Below are 19,931 nucleotides of genomic sequence, written 5' to 3'. Positions count from 1 at the left end.
ACTGCCCAGAGGGAGTTTAGCCACCTTACATCAAGAGACACGGAGTCTGATCAGGTCTTGCTCCTTTGTCTCTGTCTCCCCCGCCTCCTAGGGCTTCCTCCGGTGCCTCCCATTGGCTCAGCTGTCATCATTCCATCTCTCCAGGGAGCCCAGATGGTACAGTCTGCAGGATTCAGCCTCGCGGGTCATAGAACACAGCCCAGAAGCAAAAAGAATGGATCCAAAATAGCAAAACCAGCTGCCACATGTGTATTCATTTACTCAAATTGCATTTAAGTGAGACCGTATTGGTCCACACTTACCACCGATCTCTTCCAGGGTAGGGACTGGACCTTCATTATTTTGCAACCACAGTTCCCGAGACAGTGTCTGACAAGCAGTAACAGCCTAGATATTAACAGAATTCTTATTATGAGACAGCCTTCCTTGTGAAGTACATTATCTAGTGCACATTATCTTCTTGGATTCAAATAATTCTCTATAAGTAGGTACTATAGTGCTTTTAATGTCTAAAATAATTTAAATATGATACTCACACAAAGCTTGCCATATACCAGACATTTCTTCTGTGTTCACTCTCCAGCACTGCAGGCACAAGCCAGGCATGGTTATTGAGCACAAAACTAAATTAGGATGGGCTGAAAGTGTCAAACACAAGCTATGTTTTAAAGGCTATGAACAAAAAAGAATGTAAAATACCTCATAATATTTTATATTGATTACATTTGGCATATATTGTGGGAAAATAAAATATATGATTAAAACTCATTTTACCCATTTTTTTTCACCTTCTTAATGTGGCTACAGGGCTTCCCAGCTGGCGCTAATGGTAAAGAATCCGCCAGTCAATGCAGGAGACACAAGGGACCTTGGTTCCATCCCTGGATTGGGAAGATCCCCTGGAGTAGAAAATGGCAACCCACTCCAGTATTCTTGCCTGGAAAATCCCATGGACAGAGGAGCTGGGCAGGCTATCATCCACGAGGTCACAAAGAGTTTGACACGACTGAACATGCACCACACACAGACAAAATGTGGTTACTAGAAAACTTCAATAAGTGGTTCACATGTTCAGTTTCCATCATATTCTTGTTGGAAAGAATTTGTTTTATGTAAAAATCAAGAGGAAATGAATCTGAACCTAGGTCTCCTCAAGAGGTCATGGTTTAACCACCATGCAATGCAGTGTATAAATTAACCTGCCATCTTGAGAGCCTTTTGTGTGTCAAGCACCATACTATTTACTTTGTATGCCAGGCTCCAAACAAACCATCATGGTAGTTATTGTTACACTCAAATGGGAAAAGATAACTGGGAAAAGATAAATGGGAAAAGATAATGTAACATACTCTACAAAACCAGTAATTAAGAAACCAAAACACAAATACAAAATGGGTGACAAATCTGTGGTCTTGAGCACCACTTTCTAAGACCTTCTTGGTACGAATGTTTTAAAAATAAGGTACAGATATGTTGAAATTTCAGAGACGAATATAGATAATAGTTTCTGAATACACTCAACACGCTGAATTGTAGAGACACTTAATAACTTATTCTATAATGGGGCATGATTAGCATGATGCAGAATTTCTCATCCATGAACTGGTAGATTAAGAGATATTAATAAGGAAATCTACATGATGAATAGCAGGGTGGAAGCATCTAGCTGATCATCAATCACTGAGTGTTCCCAACATACAAGAAGCATCCATCATGCCACCATCATGCACACATTCACACTCACAAACACACACGCACAATCCCTGCAACTCTGGGGCCTGACTTCTCTACCACAGGACACAACTGAATGGTGAATGAAAAAGATGGAGAGGACTACACACACGCAATTTGCTCACTGATAACGTGTCAGAAATCTGCAGCGGGAGATGATTTATGTAGGAAGCATAAATAATTAAGTCCTTTTCAGTCATCTTTTATATATAGAAATTAAAAACTATACACAAAATCAAAATCTGGAAATAATCTTCCCTATGATACAGCAATATTAGAAGAATAGCAGAAATTAATTTTGCAGTATATTCCTCAGGTTTTTCCTTTCCTTTTTTTTCTTCTGTTGTGATTGTTGGTCCATATTTCATGTGAACTCTCGGTTACCCCACAATCTTTGTGTACCTAGAATACAGATGTTTTCCAGAATAGAAGCATTCTCCAGAAATAATTTTCTCTTTTAATTCACAAGAAATATTTGTAGTCAAATAAATGTGTTTGTCAAAATAAATGTGTTTGTCATTAGCTTCAGAATACAGAAGTCCACTGTTTATGTATAAATTTTAGTGTTTTGATGACATCTTCCAGTGATGTCCTTCATGTGTGTGATAATAACACACATTAACATAATTGCAAATTTTATTTTGAAGGTTTAGGGACATTGCAGTGGTAGAATATGGAGGAAGATAATAAGGAAGGACACCGTGGAACACTTAGAAAAGAGAGGCCTGAATTCCCACCTGCTCCAACAGACGTAGAACAGAATAATATTTCTGATAAATTTTAAAACATTTTTTTGAGCTCATCACTCAAATGAAGCCAAAAATGTTATGAAACCAGATGTTGAATAAAGAACAGTTTGTTGTTGGGTGCTAGAATCATGCCTGGATTCTAAATGTGCGCATTCCAAACTGGTCTGATCCATTGGAGGCTGCAAAAACTACGACCATTCTCTCTGCCCTGGGTTTTGCGATGCCGAGACTTGTTATTTACTTTCAGTGCATCCCCAGCTGGAGACCCAGTAACAGAAATCATTTCCTCTCTCCTTTTCCTTCTGTAAAGCATATGGCCTAATCTATCCTGTGAAAACTCCAATTTATTTTAGCATTCATGAACCTTCATGACTAATTTCCTGAGCCAAACTATAATTACTTTAATTCTACACTGCTGGAGAGAATTTGAAAACAGGACTTCTTTAGAAGAAAATTAACTTATATAATGAGTGAAGAGATAAATCATATTAGCTCTAATTAAAGTATATTAACATTTTGGTTGCATATGAATAAAAATCAGACACAATGAAAGCAGGTTTCTCATAGAGAGTCAATTTATGGAGATTTATGAAGATTTTTAGGAACTTGCAAAATTTCATTACTTAACATCTCTATTAAGATCTTTACAAGCATGCATAATGAAAAGCCTAATAAAAGATTTAATAAATGGACTTTTGCTTAAAGTCACACTGACTCAGTGCAAGCAAAGGTTTTAAATCCATAATGGAGATTAACATGATAATTGTCAGTTTAAAAGTACATATGCTGTCTGCATGGTGAGAAATACAGAAGTTGGAAATCAGAGTTAGGAAGTCAGAAAACTACCTTCCATTAAAGCAATTCCAGTTTTTTCTCATGTCCTAAGAGAGTAACTAGTATGAAACTATATGTCAAATCCTTCTCTTCTGCATTAATGTAAGATCTTTTAGCTCTCTCTTTGTGCCTAGAATGAATGTTTAACACAAACAGTACACCTCCAGGGAAGCTTATTTAAGTTAAACTGGAGGGTTAACAGAATTAAATTCTTCAAAAAAAGAATATTTTTTCTCTAAACTTACACAACAACACTGCTCAATCGTTTAGTTTCCAATATTGCTCCTGAATGACTCATAAAGAAGATGCTCTCAAACTAAGTCACAGAGAAGTTCATTGTCTGTAAACGTGCTCAGGGAGCACCAGGGTCTGTGTGTCTAGTCTGGAGATAAGACTTACAGCCAGCATTCACCATGGTGCTCCTCAGTTCTCCAGGGAGACTACGCCCCACTTGATCTGGCATTTAAAGCCAACCACCCTCAAAAGGCCTCTGGTACTTTTATCCTTAACTGTTTTCATTTCCATGGACATCAACATCTCAGAGTGGGCATTTTCCCCTGTCACCCACATGCATCCTTCTTTACCACTACTATATATATATATATATATATTTTAATTGTCAAATAACATGCCATCATATGAAGCATGTAAACTCTACAGCTATATAAAAAAGTTACATTTACTCTGCAGCAAAATATTCATTTGTAGATTACAAAACAACAAGGATAATTATTTTGGTAGAGAGTATGCCAGAGTAAACATACTCCAGTCTCAGCTTTAATGCATTGGCCATTTGATATTGCAAACTGGTATTTTCCATGCAATGTTTAGTTATTCGTTTGCAGAAGTGACCATGCTTTTAGTAGCCAGCCTCTCATTTCCACATGTATCATCTCTCAAACTCCTTGGAAATATTTATTAAATTGCAGTTTAAAAACTCTGAATTGTATTGCTATGGATACCAGGGAATGAAGAAATCAGATAATAGAATTTCCAGAGTATTCAGAGAATAAATGGCAATTTAAAAGCAGAAAGAAGAGGAAGGTATCTTGAAAGAAAGATAAGAAAAACTAATGATTGAAGGTTTTTGGATAGTGTGGTAGGAAAAAAAATCCTAAACAATCCTAATGCAGTACAACAAATAGAATTCTGAATAAGACAGAAGTGTTAAAGGGTATATTTAAATGCCTCATTGAGATGCTCACAAATGAAGAGAAAGAAAGGTAAAAAGCCAGAGAGATAAAAAAGTAACCGGTGGTGGCTTTCCCAGAAGGCTCCTTGGTGTGAGAGGAGCCTTCTGGGAAAGCCACCACCGGTGTGAGAGACATCCCAGGTCTCCTTAGGGTGTGGCCTCCATAGTCAACTGTTACCCGAAGATCTTCACCTAGTGTGGAAAGTCTCGACATGACTGGTCTCACACCAAACTGAGACCTGAAAACACATAACCTACATGTTATGAAAAGTCTCAGATGATACACTTATTTCTAAGTAACAATTGGCTTCATTTTTAAATGATCCTGAGTCCATACTGAAAGAAGCAAAAGCAAATTCTTTAGAGGAATATGCCTTCAGCCAACAATACAACTACTTAAGGTAAAGCCCTTGGCTGTAAACTTAGGGAAACATGCGGTGCACACAAACTCAGGAAAATAAGGCAGTAAGAACTGGAAGGAGCCATAAACAATAAAATCTGACACGCAAAAAGATTCGAAGACTATGAGATACAGGCTATAAACTAAGCTCAAATTATGGAGGAAAAAGTGGGTAGGTTCAGTCACGTTCAAATCAGAAAATTTTATTTATCAAAACTATACAGGGTTATGTACCTTATTTAAAAAATAGCACACTTCCCCTATGATAAATAACATTCTTTTATATTATTTTCTAAAATATTTAAAGGTTGCCATGCAAATGTATGTCTCCAGCTTATCTGGAATTGATTTTTATATAAGGTGTGTTGAGACTTAATTTCATATCTTTTTATATGTATGAGCAAGGTATCTTTTCTGGATTTGATCATCAGAAAAGAGTCCATAAAAATAAATTTATGACAAATATATTCTGCTTTTCACCTTATTTCTTATGTATTTAGAATACTTAGGATTCATGCATTTGCAGTAACAAAAGAGAAAATGGAAAAGCCTCAGACAGATTTGAAAGATAATAGGGGAATCATACAAAGATTAGATTTTCAGTAACAGCAAAGTGGACTTTTACGGGCAGAAGGCTTTTTAAAAAGAGATAAAATAGACCCTGTTTTGTTATCAAGGTCAGGTTTTTCTCTGAGAACAGTGGGTTCCATATAGCAGGCATTTTGTCTTACTCAAATTTATAACCACAGATTTTGTTCAGTGTTGGGAATGTGCTGGTTTCACAATAACGGTAAGTTAAGAAGTGAGCTTGACATCACGCCATATTCTTAAAGGTGTTGCCAAGTCTACTTGGTGATCACCATTGGCTAAGATTTAGGTGTTGGTGTGTAGAACTCTCCACTGGACAGATGAGTCCTTCTTGGTTTTGCTCCTACATTTCCCAGGGGTCTCTGGGCACCAGAGTGTGATGTCTGACCCCATGCCAGAAGGTCACATGAGAAAAGAGACAGCAAGACTCAGAAGTATCAATTCAGCCCATGGACACATCCTCCGTTTCTACACAGCTAATATTAACCTTGCTATTAAAAATCTCATCCAGGACCCTGTGGAAGAAAATAGAGGCAACCCTGGGGACATAAACACACTCAGTGCAATTATTTTCCATCTTTTTGTGTATGTGTCTTGAAAGATATTTATCATTAGCTGTCACTTGTTAATTTTCTATTAAGGTGATCACTCCATTACTAATTTGTCAAAATCATGTTGCATGTTACAATGTGCAGAGGGTAAAACTCATATGGATTTCATTCTTGTTTTTTAGAGGAAGATGGTAGCAAAGAACTATCAGGCCTCTATTCCTCATACTGACAAACAGAAATAAACATGGTCTGTTCTTACTTGGTTCTTCATCCTTTTCACAAGAGACTGTCTTGATAACTTAAACTGAATATTTTGTGTAAGTCAGAAATAATCATTTTTGCCTCTCATTTCCAATATGGCAAACACAGCCAGATAAAATATTCAAGAAGACATTTTAATTCTCTGATTATTGTATCTGTTATATAAAATCATTCACAAATACTAAATAGCTTGAAAAGCTACAGACACATAACTATAATTGGTTTTTCTGGTGTCTAAACCTTGATCATCTGTTTTTACATTTTTGTGTTTTCTAGAGTATATCTGAATTATGCCTGCTGCTCATTACTTTGGAAAATATCTTCTATTTTTACTTCCCAGGGCAAGCAGCAGGACATTCATAAGGTTACAATTAAGTTCAGAAGGAACCTCACCTCAGGTCCTGAGATCTATGTTTTGACAAGTCTTTCTAATTATGAGCTTGGCAACACCCACACAGGTTACATCTATACGAGAAAGTGCAAAGGTATTTTCTTCATCAAAATGTTACATATCTGCCGAGCCTATCAGAAAATGACCCCCCAACACTTTTCGTGAAATGTTTCTATTTTCAGAGAGGTTTGCAAAATGCACTTTCTTTTACTATCATATCAGTGACCCTTCTGAAATTGCACAGAGTCAAAAACTTACCCAGTGACTTAAAATTGTAAAATTACTACTTTCTCAGCAAAGTGCTGGATGACTAACTTTAATTTTCAGTCTTTGGCAAGCATGTGACTCTATTAAATGAGTCATCAATCTTCTTACTGATGACTCAGAACAGCACTTACCCAGGAATCTGCCCCGCCCTGCCCTCCAGAGCCCTCCCATACAGCACATCTTGTCTGCCCCACATCTTCTCCTGGGTGCCTTCAATTGCACCCCATACTCCTTAAATATCTCAAGTTCATAAGCAAAAACAAACTGAGAGAGTTTACTCAGCCAATCAGCCACTCTCTTCCTAAGGGACAATGTAGATTCAAAAGTATATAATGAGATTGTGTTCCTGTCTCTGAAATATTTTGTTTTGGTGACTTAATTGTTTAAATTGACCAAAGCTTTGACAGGCTTCAGAAGAGTTTTAAGGCACTAAGGAGACGGAGCTTTTACCATGACCCGCATGGTCTCTGGGAGTTGGTGAGAAAGGAGTGTTCTTTCCACATTGTACCCACAAATCTGCAGAGTCCCCTCCACTGAGTAGTTTAGATGAAGGGCATCTGACTTCCTAGGCTTTCCGAATTTTAAAACCAAACACCCCTTATCATGCTTAGCGAATGCATAAACTAGAACCCACCTTTCTGCTTGGTGGGATGTACCCAAGCGGATAGAGCCATTTAGAGGTGAGCAGGACCCCAAACTACAACCTGACTGCAAGCTTTGTTTTCATCCTCATGCTCTCGCCAGTCCATTCTTACCTCCTAGAGGCCACCACCAAGATCATCCCCCAAGCAGCCCTCCCTGGCTGCCAGCCTGGGATTAGAGTCTTGCTTGCAGGAAGAGCCTTGTCCCTTTCAATCCCTTTCAACCGCTCACTTGATTAGCTTGGTACCACCTGAATGCTCTCCCTTCTAATAAACCAATTGAGGTCTATTTATGAAAGTACCACCCGTCACAGCCCCAGGGTCAGCCTGCACCCTAGAGGAGACAATTACACAGGATATGGACACCTGGAGGAGGAAACGTGGAACATCTTAGATCTTCTCCCATTTCAGTATCATTGTGGGATTTCCAGAGAGAAATTTTGATTTTATAAAGAGATCATGACAGCATCTATTAGTCTCCATGTTCCTCAGTGTCAGGACCTGGGGGACTACTCGTTGGGGTCCTAATTAATGTCACTCTGACAACTCAAGTCGTCAAACTAGACACCCAGGCAGATCAATGGATTTCAAGTGACCATGCACTTTGGGTTTTGTTTTGTTTTTTTGCTTGTTTTTGTCCTTGTGCATATATCTGGGACTCTACTTATGGGAAGCTAACCAAGTAGTTCAGTTGTTCTGCCAAAAAACCCACCTTGGAGCACCTTCTGACTCTAGAGGGTAAACCCCTTCCCCAACTGGTAAGAGATGCCCTCCAAATTCCCATGACAACTGCCTGTGCATAATCCAAGTATTGTATACTCTATTCTGCTCCCTGCATCATTGCAGTTCTATTGACTTTTCAGCTATAAGATTTTGTTGAAATCATCCACCAGTTTTGTGATACTTCTCCATTTTTTGGTTCACTGTTAAACATAATGGTGGGGAGGGGACATAGGGTTAGGGTTAAAAAACAGTAAAGACAGCCCCATGTTTTAGATCTGAAGGAATGTCTATACTTATTTCTAAAAGAAATTCTGCATCATTTTATTTTACTAGTTAGTTAACATGATAGTCATACAGGTCAACTACAAGTTCCTTCAGGACAGAATTTTGTGAATTATTCACCTCTGATTCATGATATCTATCGAGGAATCACTGGTTTAAAAGGTGATGTTGAATACAATGAGATGCCACTGCACACCTATCAGAATGACTAAATTCCAGAAACCCTAGGATCACAATTCTGGTGAAGACATGAAGTGAGAGCAGCAGTGTGTTTATTCCTAGTGGGATGCAGGATGTGGCAGTCACTTAGGAAGACAGCTTAGCTGCTTCTTACAAAGCTGAAGATGGGCTTTCCAGGCTGTCCTAGATATCTACCCAAGCAATGTGAAAAAATATGTTCACGAAATCTTGCTCTCTTCTCTCCTTAGCAGCCTTAGTAATAATTGCCAGAAAGTATACTCATCCACACCATAGAGCAGGAATTGTCCTGGAACTCAAGATGCACTCAGTCCAGAGAGACAAGGGGCTTTTCTGCACTGTGAGTCCATTCCACTCACAGACCCACCAGTTATATCCTCCCTGAGATGTGACATAAGTTTCCTGGAGGTCCCAGAGTGTGTTCTTTTCTCTCCTACGGGCAGAGATTCTGCCTCCTTAAATAAAGCATTTGAATAAGTAAAAGATGCTTTCAACATGGATAGAGGCAGGTGCTTTGTTGAAGCATATCAACTTCCCCTCTCATGCTCAAGGTCTTAGCAGAAGTGGGACAGATCTCCTGCACTCCTGGAATATCACTCACAATTGCAAAGTAAATCTCTCCCAAAATGCTGGCATTTGTCCTTAGAGACGCAAAATATGGAAGGCTCCAGTCAATAAATGAACATGGTTTTATCTGTAAACAATCTCTGATTCTGAGTTGATAGGCAAGTTCTTGCTGTTTCGTTTCTGCTTATCACGGCACACTCTTGTTGAATTATTCTGGACTCGCAAGCATTTCGAAAGGCAGGACGCATCGATTTCCTCATTATGTCAGAAAATGGCAAGTTAAGCAAATTTCTAAACCCTTTCAAACTGCAAGGTCTGTTCAGAAGTGATAAGACAGGACACCATATATAAGTTGGGGAGTTTTTGTACTGAGATGGTTCTCAGTGGAAGTATTTTTGTCCCGGAAATTTTTCCTCTCCCCAGAAAGCACTAGGAGAGAATGAAAGAGGGGAGAGTTCAAGGGCTGATGCACTTAAAAGATCCTTGAGTGTTTTCCCCAGTGAGAGACTCTGGTCAAGGCTCTGCGCTTCATTTTTTTATTTGCTTCACACACAATTTTCCTGCCTTCCTGAAAAAGATGACTATGATACAAAGATTAATTATTCTCACCAATCATTTACAAAAGTAAAAGGAGCATCAGGAATTCAAAGTCCCATATTAAGTGTGTGAAATGTTGATAATTTCTGAAAATCAGAAGAAGAGGAGGCAGAAAAGACACGTTGGTAGTTTGACCCAAAATGTTTCTTCTGCAGGTCACTCCCGGACATTTACAAGTGCACTTTGCAGAACAGAAATGCCAGAGGCTGGGGAGGAAAAAGAACATGAAGAAAAACAGTATCCTGGAGAATTATAAATTAAAAGGACAGAAGTAGGTGATCTGAAAGGTCAAAGGAATAAAAAGCAGGGTCTTCTAGGAAGAATCAATTCCAGAACTGTGAGTAGAGGTCCTTACAGAACAGAAAGGCAGGGGGAGATTTCATGCATGTTTGTAAGGTCTTCTGACATTTTGTTAACTGAAAAAATATGAATAATGGAATCTGCACATATTTGATTCTTAAGTAGAAGATAGCATGTTAAATACTCATTTGGATGTTACAATTACACAGGACACAAAACATTGATTTTACAGTTTTCTGGTGCTTAAATATCTAAGGGTTCAGGGACCATAGGTTGTTCAGTTCAATTTCTGCCAAGTCAGAAAAGATGGAAAACACTCAAACAGGCAGAGAATTGGTTTTTACAAATTTGAGAAAGTTTCCATTTACTTTAGTTCAATCCAACACAATGACTTAATTAAAGAGAGTTAAAATGTACATGCATGCATGCTCAATCACTTCATTCATGTTTGACTCTTGGCAATCCCATAGACTGTAGCCCACCAGACTCCTCTGTGCATGGGATCTCCCAGGCAAGAATCCTGGAGTGGGTTGCCATTTCCTTCTCCATGGGATCCTCCTAACCCAGGGACTGAACCCGCATCTCCTGCACTGCAGGCAAATTCTTTACCACTGAGCCACCAGGGAAGCCCTTACATATCTGACTATCAGATTCTGTAACTTGATGGCTCTTATAACTTTTTTCACAGATAAAGATGCTCAGAGGGTTAAAACCCTATCCAAGTTCACATAGCCAGTTATCTTAGGGGGAAGCCTCAATACCAGTGTTTCTAACCCAAATTCGTATACTCAGGAATGACACTGTGAGAAAATACATCCACACATGATTCCCATGTTTTCTAGGACATTGGATAGAATCAGAGTAGGACATTTATTTTGAGTTCTGCAAACTTGTAAAACTCTTACTCTTCAGATATAATTGTCAAAATGTAATTAAATATATTATTGAAATTAAATATCTTAGATGGGAGCTATGTTTTCAAGCAATTTTGTTTCTGAATTTTTTATTTAAAATAAACTGTATATGAAATTCCTTATTTTCAGCATTAAAAAACGCAGGTAGTACTTTGCTGTGAAAAGATACCACAGTTCTTAACAGAATTGAGTTGGTTCCAACACAGACATTTCAACTGAGGATAACAATAGTAATAAAGTAAAGGATGGAGAAATACATTTTGGCAATGTGCATTAAACAAACCCCTTCCACAGAAGGCAGCACAGGTGCTCACTGGAAAAGGATCTAGGAGAAAATATGAAATTTTATCACAAAGAAAGAAAATAGTCCTGGGACTTCCCTGGTGGTCCAATGGTTAAGATTCCAAGCTTCCAATGCAGAGGGCGTGGGTTCGATCCCTGATGGAGGAATGAAGATTCCACATGCCTCCTGGCCAAAAAAAAAAAAAAAAAATTATATGCCATAAAAAAGAAAACAGTCCCTTATTTGTCCTCAGTATGAAAGTGAAAGTCATTCAGTCATGCCTGACTCTTTGTGACCCCATGGACTGTGGCCTGCCAGGCCCCTGTCCATAGAATTTGCCAGGAGAGAGTACTGGAGTGGGCAGCCTTTCCCTTCTCCAGAGGATCTTCCCAACCCAAGGATCAAACCCAGGTCTCCTGCATTGCAGGAGCTGAGCCACCAAAACACCAGGCACAGTCTCTAGAGACCCACTGACGGTGGCTTTACACGGTGTACAGGTGAAGACTCATGCTTTCAGGAATACGACCCTAAAAAATTTACATTACCACATACAAAATACATAGCCAATGGGAATTTGCTGTATGGCTCAGGAAACTCAAACAGTGACACCGTATCAACCTAGAGGGGTGGGATGGGGAGGGAGGTGGGAGGGAGGTTTAAGAGGGAGGGGATATATGTATACCTATGCCTGATTCATGTTGAGGTTTGACAGAAAACAACAAAATTCTGTAAAGCAACTATCCTCCAATTAAAAAAATTTAAGAAAGATGCTGTCCCTTTGTTAACACCAATTTCATGTATTGAAGAAAAAAGTGGAGTGGGGACAACAGGGTTTCCATCTGAAAAAAGTTTGAACCAATTAATTTACATAAATTGTCTGTTGGTTTCTTTCATGGGCTGTGTGTTCCCCTGTGGTCCAAAGGAAACCTCTCACTTTGGTTGCAAAGATCTCATTGTTGCTCTGTTGCTAACTTGTGTCCGACTCTTTGTGACCCCATGGACTGTAGCATGCCAGGTCTCCCTGTCCTTCACCATCTCCAGAGTTTGCTCAAACTCATGTCCATTGAATCAGTGATGCCATCCAACCATCTCATCATCTCTCACCCCTTCTCCTTCTGCCCTCAATCTTTCCCAGCATCATAGTCTTTTCCAATGAGTCGGCCATCAGGTGGCCAATGTATTGGAGCTTCAGCTTCAGCATTCGTCCTTCCAATGAATATTCAGAGTTGATTTCCTTCAGGAGTGACTGGTTTGATTGCCTTGCAATCCAAGACAAAGATTCCGTATGCCAGGAAATAGATTCTTGGTGTTGTTTAATCCAGCAGGCAAGTCAACTGGAGATCTAGGTTTGTCAGCAGCCCTTAGGATATCATTGCCTCTCTGAGGTCTGCTTATCAGTTTCCTACTGATCTTAACAAAAAGGAAGTTAAGGACATGATTGTCTTCACCTCTGAAGTGGGGCAAAGCTGACAAAAATAAAAATATGAGCTTTTCAGATATGCGGCAAAGTCAGCTCTCATTTTCTTCCAACTACTGTTAGAATATCTATATTCTGCAAAGCGAGACACATAGAAATTAATATGAGTTGAATTACTTCCTTTTTAACCAAAAGAAAGGGAAAAACTACTAAAGCTTGAAAAAACCGATTCCAACATGCCCTGATGAATTTTTATTATTTTTATTACCATTTTCTGTCTTAGCCGGTAATCATTCCCCTCTGAATAGTTACACTGAAAAGTTTTGCAATAACATTCAAATCAGTTATATAATTAGATTTAATTATGTTAAAGGGGGAAGAGGGACTTCAATATGCAGTTTTTAATTCCAGAGTTCTCCAAATAATTATTGACACCGAATACAAACAATTCCAATCAAGGGAATTAGAATAAGTACCCTCACCTGTCCCTGACACAAACAGAAATTGGCAGGAGCTGCAGATCCAAAATAGGAAAAACATGTCCTCGACCATAAACTCTCCCAAATATAATTAAAATCTTACACCAAGTGACATTTTTTTTTTTTTTGGCAATGTTTCCAGATCAAGCCAAGGTACAGGAAGAAACTCTGGCATTTGTGCTTTTGTCCAAATCACCCTCATTTTGCACATTTTCCTTGAACTCACTCTGAACACCCAGAGGTCACTCCAGAGCGGCTGCTTGCCAGTTTCTCCATACAAGTGATTTTGATTGCTGCCCTGATTTGTTCCATATTGCCATCGAAATATTTGCTGTTACTTTCATTCTGTGAATTCAGTCTGGTCTCCCCACCTTGTCACAGGGCCCTGAGATGGTCTCATTTTGCCCTCACCCCTCCATGTAGTACTGTGCTTCAAAAGAACTAGGTCTAAAAGAATCTTGGCTTAATTGTATTTCAAGCTAGATGCTAACTGTGGGTGTTATTTTCTGAATCTATTTGTTGTCTGGCTTTTTACCTCTCCCCTGAGCATAGACTCTTTGAGAGCAAAGATTGCAGGTTATGCTGCTGAACTAGTGGCCTGGCCAAGTGGACACCACCATCCTTCCACACATGTCATCAGCAAGCATCCCCAACACTGTTTGATAGGGGCACTAACACCAAAACCTTAGTGACGCTGACGTGGCCAATGAGTCAAGAATGCAATGTCTTTAGAGGTGCTTTTTAAAGTATAGCCTGACAAAATCAGTCCAGTTGGGGACATGGGGAAGCCTCATTTTTCCTACATAATTTAGCTTCTCCCCTTCTTTTTTGAAAAGAAAACTAGGTCAGCAAAAATGGAAAAGTGTTGTATAATAATCACCACAAATCACTTAGAGTTCTGGTTCAAGGGGTTTTAACCCGGTAATAAATTATCCTTCTGAGATGAGACTCACAGTTAATTATGTCCATTACTCTAATTTTATTTCATATCTAGAGGGGAGCTAAGGGGAAGGGAATCTCAGATAACTCACCACCCAAAGCCTTTACATTTTCCCTTTGGTGCATTGAAGAATATTCTAAATGTTCTGCACCATTTCTGGCTGGGAATTGGAGGGGTCTTTCATTCTATGCTGAACAAAGGAGCAAAAAATGGACCAATTGGAGGGCCTGAGAAGCCATTCTTCCTATTTGTAGACATCTGTCATAATGCTTCTTTGTCATCATGGCTCCACCCAGGTCTTTAGAGAGAAGATCGCTCCTTCTCAGCAAGATACTGGACATTCAATCTGGCCCTACTCTCTGTCTCAGAACTCAGGGCTCTAATACTGCAAAAGCCTAATTACCCAGAAACTAAGTAGTCAATCAAAATTCTCACTGAAGGAATAAGTAGGTCACATAAATCATGAGAAAGGAAACTTGATCAGGAATTGAGACAAAAATCACTGCTGTCCTGTGCTTTAAAATCAAATCAAAAGTGTAAGCTTCCTCTATGGGATGAAATGGCATTTCTTAGTAATTATCCTGACAAACCTCAAGAACTTCAGTCATTAGAAAAGATTCAATTACAGTGATGAGTCTGTACTAACTTGTGATGGAGACGGAACTGACTATTTTTGAATGATTTCCAACCACTCTGGCTTTAAAAAAACATAGTTTCTCAGTATCTTTCATTGCTCAACAAGAATACTTGAATAGTTGTGTAGGTCTTTAGCTAATGAAATTCATCTGATATATGCTGTCCTGTAGTATAGACTCAAAAATACACACAATTGGAAATTTTCCTACAGTATATTTTAAATAATTTTTTCAAGCTGTTAACACTTATGTCCTCCAAATTAATCCCTCTTTTTTTTCTCACGTTCTTAATTTTTGGAGGATTAGACTAGATCTTTTCTTCTACGCTGTGGATCAGCTAAAAGATAAACCTTTAATGCCTTCATATTAAATTTGAAGATTAGATGTATATGACAAGCACACAGGTAATTCTTGTACCAGCACACTCCGGTATAAAAGCCATGGCACAAACATCAGTTAATCTGAACCGTGAACCCCATCTCTGGGAGTGTGTCTGGGAAATGGATCATCCTAGAGTAACTGGTTTGCTGAACTGTCTCAACCGAGTAAGTCACAGACATGATAGCTCTGAAGTTTTTCTCTAATGATTGCCCTCAATGTTCAAGTAAGTCCACCTCTGTGCATGATGTCATAGCCCACAATACTCCCTTAAACAGGTAGCAGCACATCCTCTGTGATGTTGGTCATTTGGAGCAGACCTGGAGAGGTCTGTGTGGGGACAGGCAAGCCAGCACTGAGGGCTGCCTGTCTTTCCTTCAGGCTCCAGGAGCAGGGCCACCAGGAGAGCCACATGTCTCTCAGAGATGGACCAGTTACCCTCCCTCTGAATCCACTCAAAAGAAGGAAGCTCCTGCCCTGACTTCCCATGACCCCCCTTCCCACCCCTCAACCCCCACCCCAGCGCACTCCCTGTCTTTTGCTTGAGGTTGACTGTGGGTCTGGAAAGGGAGATGGACTGACCATGCTGGGGCCGCTGCTTCCCACCCCTCGTCCTTGTTGAGGGCAAGCCTGGCTCCAGGGTTTGAGGGCCATCTCTAGAATGCTGGGTTTTATCCCTACTTCTGAACCCAAACTGACATTCCAGGACAATATAAAAGTCTCCTCCATACAGAATATCCTGCTAAGCAAGACTCTGAAGGCTTTTTGTGTTTTATAAACACTCGACTTGGGATTTCAAAATTTTTTATTTACATACATGTATATACATATATATGTATACACACATACATACATACATGGGGCTTCCTGGGTGGTGCTAGTGGTAAAGAATCCTCCTGCCAATGCAGAAGACACAAAAGATACTGCAGGTTCAATGCCTGGGTGGGGAAGTTTCCCTGGAGTAGAAAATGGCAGCCCACCTCAGGATTCTTGCCTGGCAAGCTCCACAGACAGAGGAGCCTGGTGGGTACAGTCCATGGGCGTCTCTCAGAGACGATGTGTGATGGGCTCCAACATGTGAGCAACACAGTGCATTCCGAAACTCTGAGTCTGGAAGGGTTTAGAAATTTGCTTAACTTACCATTTCCTGACACAATGAGGAAATCGATGAATCTTGTCATTCAAACGGCTTGTTAAGTCCAGAGTAATCCAACAAGAGAGTGCCATGATAAGAAGAAATGAAACCCCAAGGACTTACTCATCACTCAGAATCAGAGATCATTTACAGATAAAACTATCTTATTTATTGAGTAGTTATGTCTGTAGTTGTGTCTGTAGAAACAAACCAGCATTTTGTAAAAGGTTCATCCTGCAGTGGGAAGTGATCATCTGTGACTGTGGTTCAGAGCCTGCCCCAGGTGTGATGGCAAGGCTTCCTCTGAGGATGACTGAAAGGAGGATGACTGAAAGAAGCAAAAGAAACAAAGAGAAAGTGCAGGTCTAGCTTGGGAAATGTTTTGGTGCAAAACTGAAACATGGGTATGTACTATTTAAACAAAAAATGGCTTGGAGTTCCACCTATGCAGAGAAGCCCTGGAGGACAAGGCCTGGAGAAGCCCTGGAGAAGCCCAATCGAGTGGGAAGAAGAAATGACCATCTTCAGGTGGGGACAGTGGTGACATAAAGGAGCATGTCAACAGCTTAGTCAGCTCCCTCCTCTTCTCCAGGGAGAGAATGCTGCTGGATCTGTAATTGGAACCTTAAAAGACCCAGGCAGCTGCTTTTGTTCATAGCCCCACTAGTGATGCTGGAAGGTCTATAGGCTTCTTAAAAGTGACCAAGAACCAACAGTCCAACAACATGGCCAAGCACAGGGTATTCAGCACATCCGAGAGGAAACAAGGCTGCCTCTGAAGATACTATGATAAATGTGTATTTCCTTGGATTTGCTATGCCTTAGCAAAGGCATAGTATGCCATTGCTACTCCCAAGCAAAGAAATAAGTTGTGATACCTCAAAACATATCAGCACACATCTCCATCTTCCTTTCCTATGAGATGAAGCAGAGTTATGGTATCAACAGGGAAAGGAAAGATGGATGTCCACTGAAACTCAAGTGTGTTTAAACCTACAAGCTTAATGTTCCAGTCAAAATGTAACATAATTAAATGTTTTAATGAGACAGTATTTTGTTGTTTTGTCAGCAGAGTGAACATCTTATATTATCCAAGAAGACTTAAAAAAAAAAAATGTTACCTAGTAGCAGTCAAAGAAATGAATGAATCCATGAGGAAGTTCACGAAAAATCACAGTGACAGAGATGATGCATTAATTTTGAGATGCTATGGAAGAGCCAGAGTGGAAAGTATATATATAGCATTAACAGAGCTTGCCTGGAGAAGTGGATTTCTCAGTCAGACTCAGATGTTGGTTCTGAGAAGCTCTGGATAATGAAGATACTGGCCAGAAAGAAAGTGTTGAGGGAAGCATGACTCTGAGGCCAATTCCAGGGAAACTCAGCAGAGAAAGATGAAGAGGTATACTGCAGAAATGAGATCATCAAGTTTACATCATTTAGGGTCTCAAATTTTATACAGTGAAAATACATAATGTGTTACAAAGAAAAAAATGTATGTGAGAGAGAAATTCAGGGAGAGGAAGACCTATGGAGAAAAAATATTGCAAATATTAATATATTTTTAGTATTTTTGTATATTGGTATTATTTTCAGTTCAGTTCAGTCACTCAATCGTGTCTGACTTTGTGACTCCATGGACTGCAGGCATTATTTTAGTATTTTATATCTTATAATAAATATTTTAGTATTCTTAGTCACCCATGAGTTTGTGGGCACAGAGCATGAGGAGTGAATAACCATTTGATATAAATATGAAATTATTTTAACACCATGGTCAGTATCTTCAGGTTGATTTTTAGATATTATTAAAACAATGAAAAGATTATAATAACAAAATTGAGGCCTCTGAGATAGTCTGTAGCAGCAATCAAATATGATAATGCCCTCTTAAGTCACCATTCAATAGACTTTAAATGCATTGATTTGAAATACTTTATTGATAATGCTATTAGAATCACCAATAATAACTACCAGTGATTAGATACATAACATTTTTCTGGGATAAATACTAAAACCATTTATATTTGTTGCCTCCAATGCACATAGAATTTTTCCAGATGAAAATTATTTTTTTCATTGTATTTTTTAAGAAGACTAAGTTTCAGATACTTGGCTAGGAGCACACAGTAAATCTTGAATTTGAATGTGGGTGGTGGTTGTTCAATTGCCCAGTCATGTCCGACTCTTTGCAACCCCATGGACTGCAGCAGGCCAGGTCTCCCTGTCCCTCACCATCCATCTCCCGAAGTTTGCCCAAGTTCACGTCCTTTGCATTGGTGATGCCATTCAGCCATCTCATCCTCTGATGCCCTCTTCTCCTTCTGCCCTCAATCTTTCCGAGCATCAGGGACTTTTCCATTGAGTCAGCTCTTCGCGTCAGATGACCAAAATACTGGAGCTTCAGCTTCAGCATCAGTCCTTCCAATGAATATTCAGGGTTGATTTCCCTTAAGATTGACTGGTTTGATCTGAGCACATACACACACAGATTAGTTTACTCCAAAGAAAGCAAGGAAAACTCCAAAATCAACAACAAAGAGAGAGAGACAGAAAATCCCCAAATACATGTAAATTAAAATAAAAAAATCTCAATAAATAACCCATGGGTCAAAATGAAGTCTCAAGAGAAATGAAAATATATTTTCATTGAAATTGTAACAAAATAAAAATTATCTAAATTTCTGGGCTGTAGTATAAAAGAATGCTTAGAGGGAAAATTATAGCATTGATTACATATATTGCAGGATAAAAATCTAAAGTCATAAACTAAGCTTCCACCTTAGGAAATTAGGGAAAGAAGAACAATTTAAACCTAAAGCAATCAGAGCAGGAAGCAATAAAAATCAGAGCACAAATCAATAAAGTTGAAAATTAGAACTGCAAAGCAAATCAGAGGGACCTGGAGGTCTAGGAAGACCCTTAATAGCCTGCACGCATGTGTGCTCAGTCCTGTCCAACTCTTCGAACCCATGGACTGTAACCCTCCAGGCTCCTCTGCCCATGAATTCTCCAAGCAAGAATACTGGAGTGGGTGGCCATTGCCTTCTCCAGGGGATCTTCCTGACCCAGGGATCAAACCCCAGTCTCCTACATCTCCTGCACTGGCAGGCAGATTTTTTACCATTCACCATGGGGGAAGACCCATTAACCTACATGCCCAGAAGTAATGTGGGAGTAGATGGAAGAGGTGCTTTTATCTGTGGACCTACCAACGGGATTGCTCTGGTAATTCCATCAGAGAGAAGAGACAAGATATATAAAGATCCTCCCTACTCTTCTTGCCATCTACCAAGAAACTCTTCCTCACCATCACCATCAGCATCAGCATCAGTTTGAGGTCCCTGTTGTTAGACCTGGCTCCTGGCAGTTGTCCTGGGTGACTGTGATGTTTTCACCAGGTAACAGTCTCCTAGAGCTTCTCATGCCTTTACTAACCACCCCCTACCCACCCACATAGGCCTGAGGAAAGTCATGT

The sequence above is a fragment of the Odocoileus virginianus genome, chromosome 9 (genome assembly GCF_023699985.2).
Source record: "Odocoileus virginianus isolate 20LAN1187 ecotype Illinois chromosome 9, Ovbor_1.2, whole genome shotgun sequence".
Taxonomy (NCBI): Eukaryota; Metazoa; Chordata; class Mammalia; order Artiodactyla; family Cervidae; genus Odocoileus; species Odocoileus virginianus.
Note: the sequence above shows the minus strand (reverse complement) of the source record.